This window comes from Melozone crissalis, unplaced genomic scaffold (genome assembly GCF_028551555.1).
Source record: "Melozone crissalis strain CALT ecotype California unplaced genomic scaffold, PUWL_Pcris_2 ptg000018l_1, whole genome shotgun sequence".
Lineage (NCBI taxonomy): Eukaryota > Metazoa > Chordata > Aves > Passeriformes > Passerellidae > Melozone > Melozone crissalis.
This window is the reverse complement of record NW_026535796.1, coordinates 2,670,633-2,684,064: the sequence shown is the minus strand read 5'-3', so window position 1 is coordinate 2,684,064 and position 13,432 is coordinate 2,670,633. Positions and strand designations below refer to the sequence as shown.

The following is a 13,432-nucleotide window of genomic DNA, read 5'->3' as shown; positions in this document are numbered from 1 at the left end:
TGCAGGGTACCAAAGATCCACCTCAAGAATGAGAGGGGGCAAGTTCAGGCTGTTCAAAAGACAAGATTTTGGGATTGAGGTTGCTATAAAATAGAATAGAAGCTGAGATGGAGCCCAGATGCTTTGGCCATAGGTGTGGTTGCTGAGGCTCTCTCCCGTTGCTCATTTCCCGGGCAGAGTGAAGAGCAGCTGAGGAGCAGAGCCCTGAGCCCGTGGCAGGCTCTGAGGCAGCTGCCTGTGTGTGAGAGCCCTGGAGAACACGAGGCAGCACGGAGAGCAGGGGCTGTGGCAGGAGCTGGGACAGAGCCCGCGCCGGACGCTGCTCGGGCTCAGCCCGCGGGCTGCGCTCCCCTTTCCCAAGGGACCATTCCAGGGAACCTCCTGCAGATCCCGGCCCAGGGACAGCAGCTGGAGCCTGGCAGCTGCGCAAAGGAATTCACCTCTTCTGTAATTGTTGCATTGCAGAGCTCTCTTGAGCATGTACCTAGGGAATAGGGACAACACCTGGGAGTCATCATCAAGTGGAATGATCATGAAAGAGAACCATCATGAAATAGAGCCACTCTAACCCAGTGTTGGAAGGGAGCCACAAGGTTCATGGAGTTGAGCTCCTGGCCCTGCACAGGACATCCCAACAATCCAGCCTGTGCCTGAGAGCATTGTGCAAATGCTCCTTGAGCTCTGTCAGGCTGGTGCTGTGTGCAGCAGGAGAACTCCTGCCTTGGCTGGATGCAGACTGATGTGAGGAATCCTCATGGAATTGTTTGGGTTAGAAGGAACTTTAGAGATCATATCATTCCATCTTTCCTTCTACCATGGTACAGGACATCCAGGAAAACTTATGTTTGAAATCTTTGCTCTTTTGAAAGGAAGCTCAGGTAGGGGTAGGCCTGGGTGACTGGGAAGTAGAAAACGTACATTGGAGGATCATGATCCTCCTGCATTTGCCTTCGGAGAAATTCCCTGGCTGAGTTGTTCATCCCTGGAAAAGAGGTTGCACCTTGGAAAGTGTCTTTCCAATAAACAGGAAAATGGGAGACAGAGAGAGAAAAACCTTCTCAGATGTCCAGGTGTCTCACTCTCATGTGTATGTCCAAAGCCTGACTCACCGCACAAGGCTTTCACTCTCACCTGCCTTTGCAGAAGCAGTGGCACGTTGTTTTCCCCTGGATTTAAGGCAGTGGGAAAGGAGGGACAACTTCCCCCTGAGCAAGAGATGTGGCTGCTGCCCAGGTCTCTCCCAGCAGGAATCAGGAGCTCTTGGCACTGCCAACATCATCCCAAGCATTGCAGGCACGTGCCTTAGGAAGGGCTCTGGTATGAGACAGGGACCTGCCCTGCTCCCAGAGCAGCCAGAGGCTTTAGAATGGGATAAAAGAAAGAAATGAACCATTTTGGACACTGTTTAACAGGGACAGGCCCTGCAGTGAAGCCGGGATTTTGTTTATTCAACAGATTCAGAGGCTGGGACTACCACAGGGGAAAGCAACAAAAACCATGAATGCAAATCTGATTGAGGGGTGGTTAGAGAATGACAAAGATCAGGAGAGGCTGGGCTGTGGCTGGAGCTGCTGTGCAGAGTGGCTGTGCAGCTCCTCCTGAGGGTGGCCAGGTTCAGGATGGAGGTGCTCAAGGGCTTCCCTGGACACTGATGCTGGGGAACCAGAGGATGGATGGTCCCATTCTGCAGAAGAGCAGCACAACCCCCTAATTTCTGTGCAATTCAATGGTCCAAGCATCTGGTGATGGGAATTTCCATATTCCATGTACTTGGCACAGGAGTTCAGTGGAGTTCAGAATTGACCCTGCACTTTACTCCGAAGAATTCAATTCTGGAATTGAAGAATGTAAGAAATTCCCACTGAAAGGATAAGGGAATGTTGCTGTCCCTCCCCAGCTCTGCAGCCCTACCTGGTGTCCCTTCCCATCAGCTGGGAATGCAGGGCCGGCTCTGCTGGACAGAAGGGGAAGGATGCTCCCAGTGATCCCAACCCCTCTACTGCCATCCAGAGGCACCAGCCCTGCAGGGATTTGGGAAATCACTGCCACTCCATGATGGGTGTGTCCCCAGGGATTAAGGTGTCCCATGCTTTGCCGGCAAGAGCTCCCTGAAAACACCATGAAACTCATCTGCTGAGCCAAAGGAGATGGAGTTCATTCCCTGGGGCCGAGGCCAGAGCCAAAGGAGATGGAGTTCATTCCCTGGGGCCGAGGCCAGAGCCAAAGGAGATGGAGTTCATTCCCTGGGGCCGAGGCCATGAGGGTCATTCCATGGGGAATAGAGCTTGGGAACGGCACTGAGCCCAGCTGCACTGCTTGGAGCCATGTGGATCCAGGAGGGAGGAGGAAATCCATGCTGCAATGTGCTCCCTGCAGAGCATCCCACAAAAATCAGCCAAGACAATGCCCCTGCTCCCTTCTCCTGCAGGAGTACAACATGACGGGGAGGGTGATGCTCTGGATATTTATTGATCAGGTGACTCAAGGAATCCCTCAGTCACTGTCCTAGGGTCACTTAGCAGTGCAGTGGGAGGAATTAACAGGTTCAGACCCCCGTGTTCATGGCAGGATCATTTCTCCATGCAGTTTCTTTTTCTGCTCCTCAAAGACCCTCTGGAGGGAGAGCCGGAGGGACCCCATGGAGCAGGGCCTCCAGCACCTCCCCAACAAGAAGTAGATGAAGGGTTTGATGCTGCTGTGGATGCAGGCGAGCAGGAAAAAAACCTCTGATGACACAACGATGTAACTGAGTTGCTGCAGGAAATTCCAGAGGCTGAGGAGGAGAGTGAAAAGCGCAATGATGAGGATAACGATGTCGCACCTTTTGGGCTGCTGCTGCTGGGAGCCCACCTTGGAATTAATGAAATCAACTGTGATTGAAATGAGCATGGGTATAACAAAGAGGAGCAGCATGATGATGTACATGGAGATGAGAGCTGCCCGGCAGAGCTCCTGCTCATCTGATGGGCACAGGAATGTCACTGTGGGGATGACAGCAAAGAGAGCAAAGAAGGCCCAGTATTGGACACTTTCCACCGCCCACGTCAGGCGTAGAAGAAGGTTACAGCGACAGCAGAACTAGCAGAGCTTGTCCATATATACAACACGTCTCCTGGGCATCAGCCATAACAGCGCCCAGTAGTAGGAGACCACTGAGAGCTGGAAAAGGAAACTCAGGTAGAGCAGGGGCATAACAGGAGAGCAGGACACATCCTCCACCAGGAAAAGGAGGGCCGAGGGGACTGTGAGGAGGAGGAAGAGGAAATCAGTGACAGCCAGGACAAAGAAGCGATAGTTGGGGATTTTCAGGTTGAGGAGGCCGATGACAGCCCCATTTCCAGCCAGCCCACACAGGCAGATGAGCAGGGTCACACTGTGTATGGCCACGGTGGTGACATCTGTCTCACACAGATCATCTCCTTCAGTGGGTGAGGCAGGAGATGGGGACACGGTGCTCACCTCCATGGATGGACGCTGGGCAGGCAGTGGGATGTGGCCCCTGGCTGTGGTCAGAGTGGATGGGCAGTCAGTGCTTGGAGAATCCAGGGATGGACCATGTGGCTCCTGAGCAGCTCCCTGCAGTGGGAAGGGTTCAGTGGGGAGGAGTGAGATGTGTAGGGGAGGAGGGCAGTGGGAATGGTGGGGTGTGAGAGGGAGGTGGGAGGGTTGGGCTGTTTGGCACAGGGCAGAGGAGGGGGGACCTAGGGAGGGCCGTGTGGTCACCAGGAGAGGGTGTCAGGAACAGAGCAGCTGCTGCAGGAGCGGAAGGTGGGGTAGGGAGGAAGGCAAACATTGCACTGACCTGTTCCCTGTGGGGCAGCAGCAGGCAAAGGGGTCTGTGCAGATCAGCGGCGCTTCCTGGTCCCTCTTGCTCCTTTGGGATCCATGTCCTAAAGCAGCTTCTCCTAGGTCAGAACCATGCAGAAGAATGTCTCCACATCACCAGGAGCTCCCCACTCCTATCCCTCTCTGCCCTGTCCTGGTGATGCTCCCCAAGACTCAGTGGGGTCACAGGGCAGTCGGAATTGGTTTTATAACTTTGGCTGTGTCAGAGTTCCACAGCTTAGTGTTACTGATCTTGACTTTTTTTTCCTTTGCTACAAAGGAGGTCGATTTTTAAATGGCTGTGCAATATTTTCTGATAAGAAACAGTCCTTCCCAGCTTAAGGTGCATTCTGTAACTGCCTTCCCTCTCACAATATGTTTCTACCATTCCTCACTTCTCTTCTTTGAGAGGTCATGCTCCCTCCTGCAGCAACAGAATGCTGGAGCTGCTGGTGGCGCTGGAATGCTGGCAGTGCTGGTGAGGCAGCTGGGTGCTTCCCACAAGTAACTCCCAGTCTAGGAATGGCTCCATGATACTTGCAAAAAGATGCCCTGGGCCTAAGGAAGCACAGTTGAGCTGCTTCCTTGTTCTAACCCTTTACCATCCTCATTCCTGCCCCCACTCCCCATCCCCACCCCGCTCCATCCTCACCCCATCCTATCACATCCCACAGGTTTCCCAGATGGAGCTGTTCCCTCACTCTGAGCGTGGCCTGTCAGGCTCTGCTCTCCTCCAGTGCGGAGATTTGGGATTCACGGCTTCCAGACCCCCTGCAACCCGCTCTGACCCTCTCCTGGCCACTCCAAAACAGACTCCAATACCCCAGATGCCCCTGGGACCCCGTCCCCCCCCGAACACCATTGATCTTCCCCTGCTCCACCAGGGACCCCCAGCAGTGCCCTGCTCCTCCTGGCCATAGGGTTCTTGGACCCAGGAGGGAGGAGGAAAGCCCAGCTCCAAGGTGCTCCTCAGGATCACACAGGATGATAAATGTGGCTGGAGCCAGTGCAAAAACAGATTTGGAGGCCTGCAGGGGTTTTGGGGCAAGTTCTGTAAGAAGAAGCAAGAGCACATGGCCAAAGGAAAAGTTCAAGGCAAGGTCACCTTTAATATCACAGCACTCAGTGAATGAGACCACCAGAGACCCCTCTGAATAATCCTCCAGGCCCAGGAAAGGACTTGGAGAAGGAGGTGGATGCATGGAAATGAGTCCTAGGAAAGTGATGTTTATATATTAGATAAGAAAGACACTTTAATGACTCTGTGTGGTTGTGATGGATAAAACCCCTGTTCTAAAGTCTCACCCCAAACAGAAATATGGAGAGATCCTTCTGTGTGTCGTCTGCTTCCTAATGCTTCTCATTGTGTTGGAAAGTTCATTCTGGCTGATTTTGGTATCACTCCAAATTCCCATCTCCACTCCTCATGCCATGCCATGCCATGCCATGCCATGCCATGCCATGCCGTGCCATGCCATGCCATGCCATGCCATCCCATCCCATGGCCGCTCCCCGTGTTGAAGCCCTGTCCCTCAGGCTCTGCTGCTCTCCAGTCAGGACATTTGGGATCAGCACCATCCAGATCCTTCCTGGCTCCTCCTGCTCCCTCCCACACGCCCAGACCCCCGGGGATGCTGCCCCCCCTGCCCGCCAGCCCCGCTGCACCCGGGAGCAGGGACATCTCTGCTGTGACACTCACAGAGCCCTCGGGGTGGGGAATGCTGAGCCCCTGGGCCATCGTGTCCGTGCCAGCCCAGCTCTGGCACTGGGGATCATGGCTGCTGCAGGGAGCACAAGCCATGGCCGTGTCCCCTCCCTCCAGCCACATTCCCGGCTGGCAGCAGCAGCCAGAGGAAGCCGGGAAGCGCTGGCAGAGGGGGCAAAGGCAGCTCAGGGTTCATGGTGCTGTTTATTGATATCAGACCTCAGTGGGATGCAGGAACCAGGTGCCAGGGGGAATTCTGGGGTCACAGCCGTGTTGGGAAGGATCCCTTTCAGGAAAGCAGGTTTTAAGTGTTCTGGGAGGTGTAAGAGAGGAGGGAAAGCCATGCTCCAATGTGCTCCCCACAGAGCATCCCTCCCACATGGCCCTTGGCAATGCCCCTGCTGCCTTCCCCTGCAGGAATTGAGGTGGGAGGGTGACCCTGTGGATGTTTATTAATCAAGTGACTCAAGGAAACCCTCAGCCAATGCCCCGGGGTGCTTCATCAGTGCAGTGGAAGGGATCAACAGGCTCAGACTGCCATGAAATCACTGGAATCATTCCCTGGTGGAACCATTGCTGCTGGCAGTGTTTTCTTCTAGCACCACAAAACCCTCCAGAGAGATTTCTTTAGGACCTCATGGAGCAGTTCTTCCAGCATCTCCCTACCTGGAATTAGATGATGAGTTTGATGATGCTTTTGATTCAGGCAAGCAGGAAACCAGACTGGGAAGGCAGAATGGTGTAGCTGAGCTGCTGCAGGAAATTCCAGAGGCTGAGGGGGAGAGTGATGAGGAGAGAGAGGAAGAAAATAATTTGGAGCCTTTTGGGCTTGCCCTTGTCTGAGCAACATGAGTCCTGAATGCAGAAGAATATACTGGAAATGAGCATGAAGGGAGCAAAGAGGAGGAGGTGGAGGGTGCGCATGGAGATGAGAGGCCATGGCAGTGCTCTTCATGAAACTGGCCCAGGGAAGCCACTGTTGGATTGAGAGCAATGACACCAAAGAAGGCCACTGCAGGGCACTCATCACCATGCATGGCAGGCGCTCAGAAAAGAAAGAGGAGCAGCAGCAGAAGAAACTGAAGGCTGCAGAGCCTAACCCTGACTTGTTCATGAAGAGCACACAGTACAGCCCCAGCACATGAGTGACAGCGGGAAAAGGAAGCTCAAGGACCCCAGAGGCACAATAGCAGAGCAGACCACATCCTCTACAAGGAGGAGCAGTGTGGGTGGGAGCGTGAGGAGGAGGAAGAGGAAGACAGCACTAGCCACGGTGAAGATGAAGTTGGTGGTGAAGCCGATGCGGAGGAGGCAGAGCACAGCCCCGTTCCCAGCCAGCCCACAGAGGCAGATGAGCAGGGTCACACTGTGTATGGCCACATCAGTGACATCTGTCTCACACAGATCATCTCCTTCGGTGGGTGAGGCAGGAGATGGGGACAGGGTGGTCACCTCCATGGATGGGTGCTGAGCAGGCAGTGGGATGTGGCCCCTGGCTGTGGTCAGAGTGGCTGGGGAGTCAGTGCTTGAAAAATCCCAGTATGTGGCTCCTCAGCAGTGGGAAGTATTCAGTGGGGAGGAGTGAGATATGCAGGGGAGGAGGGCAGTGGAAATTGTGGGATGGGACAGGAAGGCAGTAAGTTTGGGCAGTTCAGCAGGGGATGTGGTAGGAAAGCGGAGGACAGAGAAGGGGGGAGCTGTGGAGTGCACTGCGGTCACTGGGAGAGGGTGTCAGGAACAGAGCAGCTGCTGCAGGAGAGGAAGGTGGGGTAGGGAGGAAGGCAAACATTCCACTGACCTGTTCCCTGTGGGGCAGCAGCAGGCAAAGGGGTCTGTGCAGATCAGCGGCGCTTCCTGGTCCCTCTCGCTCCTTTGGGATCCATGTCCTAAAGCGGCTCCTGCCAGGTCAGAGAGATGAAGGAGAAACTGCCCCGATCACCAGGAGCTCCCCATTCCCATCCTGCTGGCTCCTCTCTGTGCCCTGTCCTGGTGTTGTTTCACAAGGCTCAGTGGGAGAGACAGAAATTAAATCTTTTGCAATGTCAGAATTTCCCGTCCTCTGAGTTATTAGTGTTGACTATTTTTTCCATAGAGGAAGTAGGTCAACATACAGATTTCTTTGAATGGCTCCTCATTTCCTCCTGATTATAAACTCTTTTCCAAATGGGACATTCTCCAAATGCTTTCCCTCTCTCTGCAGGTTTCTACCATTCTGCATTTATCTACCCTGAGAGGTCATTGTCCCTCCTGCAGCAGAGAGCTGCTGGTAGGGCTGGTGGCACTGGAATGCTGCTGGCAGTGCTGGAATTGCTCGCAGCACTGTGCCAGCAAGTGGGTGCTTCTCAGAAACAACTCCCATTCTGGGAAGGGCTCTGGGATCATTGCAAAACCTTCCCTGGCCCCAAGAAAACAAATTGAGCAGAGAATTCCCATTTCAGTCATTCCAATGCAGGCTCACACAGCCCAAGGGAAGGACAGCACTCAGTTGCTTGCAGCCAGGTCAGCAGCACTTAGAGCCCACCCTAATTACTGCCAATCCCCTTGATGATGCAATGAAAGCTATTAGGGACCAAATTTTGGGGTGTTGTGATCCCCTTTCCCGCCTTTCATTAGAGCTCATCCTCCTCCTCCTCAGACATGGGAGCCCTTCTGTTTGTTTTTACCTGACCCCATCCCTCTGGGCAGCCTGTGCCAGGGCCTCAGCACCCTCACAGGGAAGGATTTCTTCCCAATATCCAATCTGACCCCACCGTCTGTCACTGGGAAGCCATTGCCCCTTGTTCTGTCACTCCCACTGCTGCTGCTGCTGCTGTGCCTGTGTGGGATGGTGGGAATGGGGCTGTGCTCTGGCTCCTCAGCTTCTGCATCCACAGGAACCCCATCACCCCCTGTGTGCTCAGCCTGGCCATGGCTGCCTCCACCTTCCTGCTCTCCATCACCATCACCCTGGGGATATTTTCTGTCCCAGAGAGCTTCTGCCACCAGCTGGGCTCGTGGGCTGTGCCAGCTGGGCTGAAGGTCCCCATCCTCTTGGCTTTCACTGCTGCTGTCTCCTCTCTGACAGCCCTCAGTGCTGTCACAACTCTGTTTGTCCTCCCGTGTCCTGCTGGCCCTGCCACGGCTCCCAGTGCTTCCCGGTGCTCCTGTGTGCCCTGCTCTGGCTGCTCTCCTTGCTGCTCACTGCCACCCTCCATTGCTGCCCTTTGGTGCCCATGGCCTTGGTGCTGAGCTGCCCCTTCTCAGTGCTCAGCCTGCCCTGTTCTGCTCTGGCCCTGCTGGCCAGGCTCCTGTGCTGCTCATGGAAACAGCTCCCAGGGAAGCTCTGTGCCCTGCTCCTGCTGCTCCTGTCATCTCCTTCCCCTTCTTCACTGCTGATTTTGGGCACTGGCTCTTGCTGAGGGCGTTTGACTTCTCTGTCTTTGCCCCCAGCCCCTCTCTCCTGCTCACCTGTGCCCAGAGCAGTGCCCTCCCTCTGATTGACTGCCTGGCTGGGAGCTGTGCAAAGGAATTCACCCCTCTGGTAGTGTTGCCTTGCAGAGGGCTTTTGAGGCTTTAGTGCCAGAGCCAGGGCATAGAGATAACACGGAGCAGTCATCATCAGGTGGAATCATCATGCAAGATAGTCAGCATAAAATAGAAGCATAAAATATCCAGAGTTGAAAGGGACCCACAAGGATCATGGAGTTGAGCTCCTGGCCCTGCACAGGACATCCCAACAATCCCAGCCTGTGCCTGAGAGCATTGTCCAAATGCTCCTTGGGCTCTGTCAGGCTGGTGCTGTGTGCAGCAGGGGAACTCCTGCCTGGGGCAGTAGTGGGTGACACCAGGAATCCTCATGGAATGGTTTGTGTTGCATGCTGGTTTAGGGAAAATTTGGAGGAAACCTTCAAATGGGATCACTCTAGTAAACAAATTCAAGTAGCCTCTCCCTCCCAGCTGGTTCAGGCAAAGATTTCCTTAGAGAAGGTGAAAAAACTGTTTAATTAATAAGCAAAGTACTCAGAAGCATAAGGAATTAAAACAATATTAAGCAATAACATCTATTTCTGTTCTGAAGAGTTGGCAAATTCAGACATTCCTTGTTGTGGAGTGCAGTTTGGCTCACTCAGTCCCTTCTCAGTCCCTCTGGTGCTGGAAAATGCCGCGTCCCAGGCCCCGGTGGGCCACAGGTGTGAGCTCCCAGTGCTCTTCTGGTTTTTCAGTCCAGAGCAGGTTTGAACAGTTCCAAGCCAAAGGAAAACCACAGTCCAGGGAACTTCTCTGCCTCAGCTAGCTGAAAAAGCCTAAAAGCAAAGGAGAGCTCTGTGCTGCATGTCTGTGCTGCAGACAGCACGGTCTGGGAGCAGGAATGGGGAGGAGTGAGCGCAGCTTCTGAAAACAAACTGCTGCCTCTGCTCTGCCCCTCTTTGCTCAAGAGCCAGTCTGAAATGTGCAAAACCTATTTCTGGGCTAAACAGATGAATGGGGACACAATTCAGCATCATAAAGTCATCCCAGGACAGGTTGGAACCAATGGTAGAGATCATCTCATTCTATCTGTCCATCTTCCATGGGAATGGACAGCCAGGAAACGTTTTGCTTTGAAGTCTTGTTCTTTTGAAAGGAAGCTCAGGTAGGGAGTGGCCTGGGTGACACTGGACACAAGGAAGGTGCTGGGAAGTAGAAAAATGAGATTGGAGGATCATGATCGTTCTGCACTTGCCTTGGGAGGGACGCTCTGGCTGAGTTGTTCTTCCCTGGACAAGATGTTTCACCATGGAAAGTTTTGTCTCTCCAGTGGACAGTAAATGGGAGACCGGGAGAGAAAAACCCTCTAAAATGTCAAAGTCTCTCTCTTCTATTAATTATTAACACATCTGTTAATACATGATCCTATGGTGTTTAACCTCATGTGTGTATCCAAAGCCTCACCAGCCACAGCTTTCATTCTCACTTCCCTTTCCAGAAGCAGTGGCACGTTGCTTTCCCCTGGATTTAAGGCAGTGGGAAAAGGAGGGACAACTTCCCCCTGAGCAAGAGATGTGGCTGCTGCCCAGGTCTGTCCCAGCAGGAATCAGGAGCTCTTGGCACTGCCAACATCATCCCAAGCATTGCAGGCACGTGCCTTAGGAAGGGCTCTGGTATGAGACAGGGACCTGCCCTGCTCTCAGACCAGCCAGAGGCTTTAGAATGGGAAAAAAAGTCTGAAATGAGCAATTTTGGACACTGTTTAACAGGGATAGGCTCTACAGTGAAGCCTGGATGTTGTTTCTTCAACAAATTCAGAGGCTGGGACTACCACCGTGGAAAGAAACAAAAACCATGAATGCAAATGTGATTGAGGGGTAATTTCAGAATGACAAAGATCAGGAGAGGCTGGGCTGTGGCTGGAGCTGCTGTGCAGAGTGGCTGTGCAGCTCCTCCTGAGGGTGGCCAGGTTCAGGATGGAGGTGCTCAAGGGCTTCCCTGGACACTGATGCTGGGGAACCAGAGGATGGATGGCCCCATTCTGCACAAGAGCAGCATAACCCCCTAATTTCTGTGCAATTAAATGATCCAAGCATCTGGTGATGGGAATTTCCATATTCCATGTACTTTCTGGATACAAGCACAGGAGTTCAGTGGAGTTCCCCATGGACCCTGCATTTTACTCAGAAGGATTCAATTCTGGAATTGAAGAATGTGAGACATTCCCACTGGAAGGATAAGGGAAAGTTGCTGTCCCTCCCCAGCTCTGCAGCCCTACCTGGTGTCCCTTCCCATCAGCTGGAAATGCAGGGCCGGCTCTGCTGGACAGAAGGGGAAGGATGCTCCCTGTGATCCCAACCCCTCTCCTGCCCTCCAGAACCACCAGCCCTGCAAGGATTTGGGAAATCACTGCCATCCTATAGTGCTGGGTGTGTCCCCAGGGATTAAGGTGTCCCATTCTTTGTAGGCAAGAGCTCCCTGGAAACACCATGGAACTCATCTGCTGAGCCAAAGGAGATGGAGTTCATTCCCTGGGGCCGAGGCCATGAGGGTCATTCCATGGGGAATAGAGCTGGGGAACGGCACTGAGCCCAGCTGCACTGCTTGGAGCCATGTGGATGCAGGAGGGAGGAGGAAAGCCATGCTGCAGTGTGCTCCCTGCAGAGCATCCCACAAAAATCACCCAGGGCAATGCCCCTGCTCCCTTCTCCTGCAGGAATGCAACATGACGGGTAGGGTGATCCTATGGATATTGATTAACTGGGAAGAGCCAGGAAACCTTCAGCCTCTGTGCCGAGGTCCTTCAGCAGAGCAGTGGAAGTGATCAGCAGGCTCACACCCCCATGTCCATGGCAGGATCATCTCTGTGGGCATTGTTTCCTTCTGGCTCCTCAAAGACCCTCTGGAGGGAGAGCCGGAAGGACTGCACAGAGCAGGGCCTCCAGCACCTCCCTGCCAAGAAGTAGATGAAGGGTTTGATGCTGCTGTGGATGCAGGTGAGCAGGAAAAAAACCTGTGAGGACACAGCGATGTAACTGAGCTGCTGCAGGAAATTGCAGAGGCTGAGGAGGAGAGTGAAGAGCACCATGAGGAGGATAACAATGTCACGCCTCTTGGGTTGCTGCAGCTGGGGGCACCACTTGGCCTTAATGAAATCTGTGCTGGAAACAAGCATGGGTGCAACAAAGAGGAGAAAGATGATGATGTTTGTGGAGATGAAAACTGCCTGGCAGTGCTTCTGCTGGTGTGATGGGCACAGGAATGTCACAGTGGGAATGACAGTGAATACAGCAAAGATGGCACAGTATTGGACACTGTCTACCACCCACCTCAGGCGCTCGGGAAGCTCCCTGCAGCAGCAGCGCCAGCAGAGCTTGTAAGTATTCAGCAGAGGGCTGCTGAGCATCAGCCAGAACAGTGCCCAGTAGTAGGAGACCACTGAGAGCTGGAAAAGGAAACTGAGGTGCAGCGGGTGCAAGATAGGAGAGCAGGACACTTCCTCCAGCAGGAAGAGGAGGGTGGAGAGGACTGTGAAGAGAAGGAAGAGGAAATCAGTGACAGCCAGGACAAAGAAGCCATAGTTGGGGCATTCCCGGTTGAGGAGGCCGATGACAGCCCTGTTCCCAGCCAGCCCACAGAGGCAGATGAGCAGTGTCACACTGTGTATGGCCACGCTGGTGACATCTGTCTCACACAGATCATCTCCTTCAGTGGGTGAGGCAGGAGATGGGGACACGGTGGTCACCTCCATGGATGGACGCTGGGCAGGCAGTGGGATGTGGCCCTGGCTGTGGTCAGAGTGGATGGGCAGTCAGTGCTTGGAGAATCCAGGGATGGACCATGTGGCTCCTCAGCAGCTCCCTGCAGTGGGAAGGATTCAGTGGGGAGGAGTGAGATGTGTAGGGGAGGAGGGCAGTGGGAATGGTGGGGTGGGAGAGGGAGGTGGGAGGGTTTGGCTGTTTGGCAGAGGATGCAGAAGCAAAGCTCAGGGCAGACAAGGAGGGACCTGGGTAGGGCCCTGCGGTCAGCGGGAGAGGGTGTCAGGAATAGAGCAGCTGCTGCAGGAGAGGAAGGTGGGGTAGGGAGGAAGGCAAACATTCCACTGACCTGTTCCCTGTGGGGCAGCAGCAGGCAAAGGGCTCTGTGCAGATCAGCGGCGCTTCCTGGTGCCTCTTGCTCCTTTGGGATCCATGTCCTAAAGCGGCTCCTGCCAGGTCAGGGACATGAAGGAGAAAGTGCCCAGGTCACCAGGAGCTCCCCATTCCCGTCCTGCTGGCTCCTCTCACTGTGCCCTCTCCTGGTGTTGTTTCCCAAGTCTTGGTGAAGTCATGGGGGAGTAGGAAATTGCCTCTTTGTCTATAGCTGTATTTCACTTCCTCTGAGTTGTCTTGAACATTTTTTCCTGCCATAGAGGAAGTAGCTTGACATGCAGATTTCTTTTCATGGCTCCTCATT

At 53.9% G+C, this 13,432-nt stretch overlaps 1 pseudogene; it reads right to left on the bottom strand.

Moving 5' to 3' along the window:
* Window positions 1-2,545: 2,545 nt before the first annotated feature.
* On the bottom strand, window positions 2,546-3,513 carry LOC128936995 (mas-related G-protein coupled receptor member H-like; annotated as a pseudogene).
* Window positions 3,514-13,432: the final 9,919 nt, after the last annotated feature.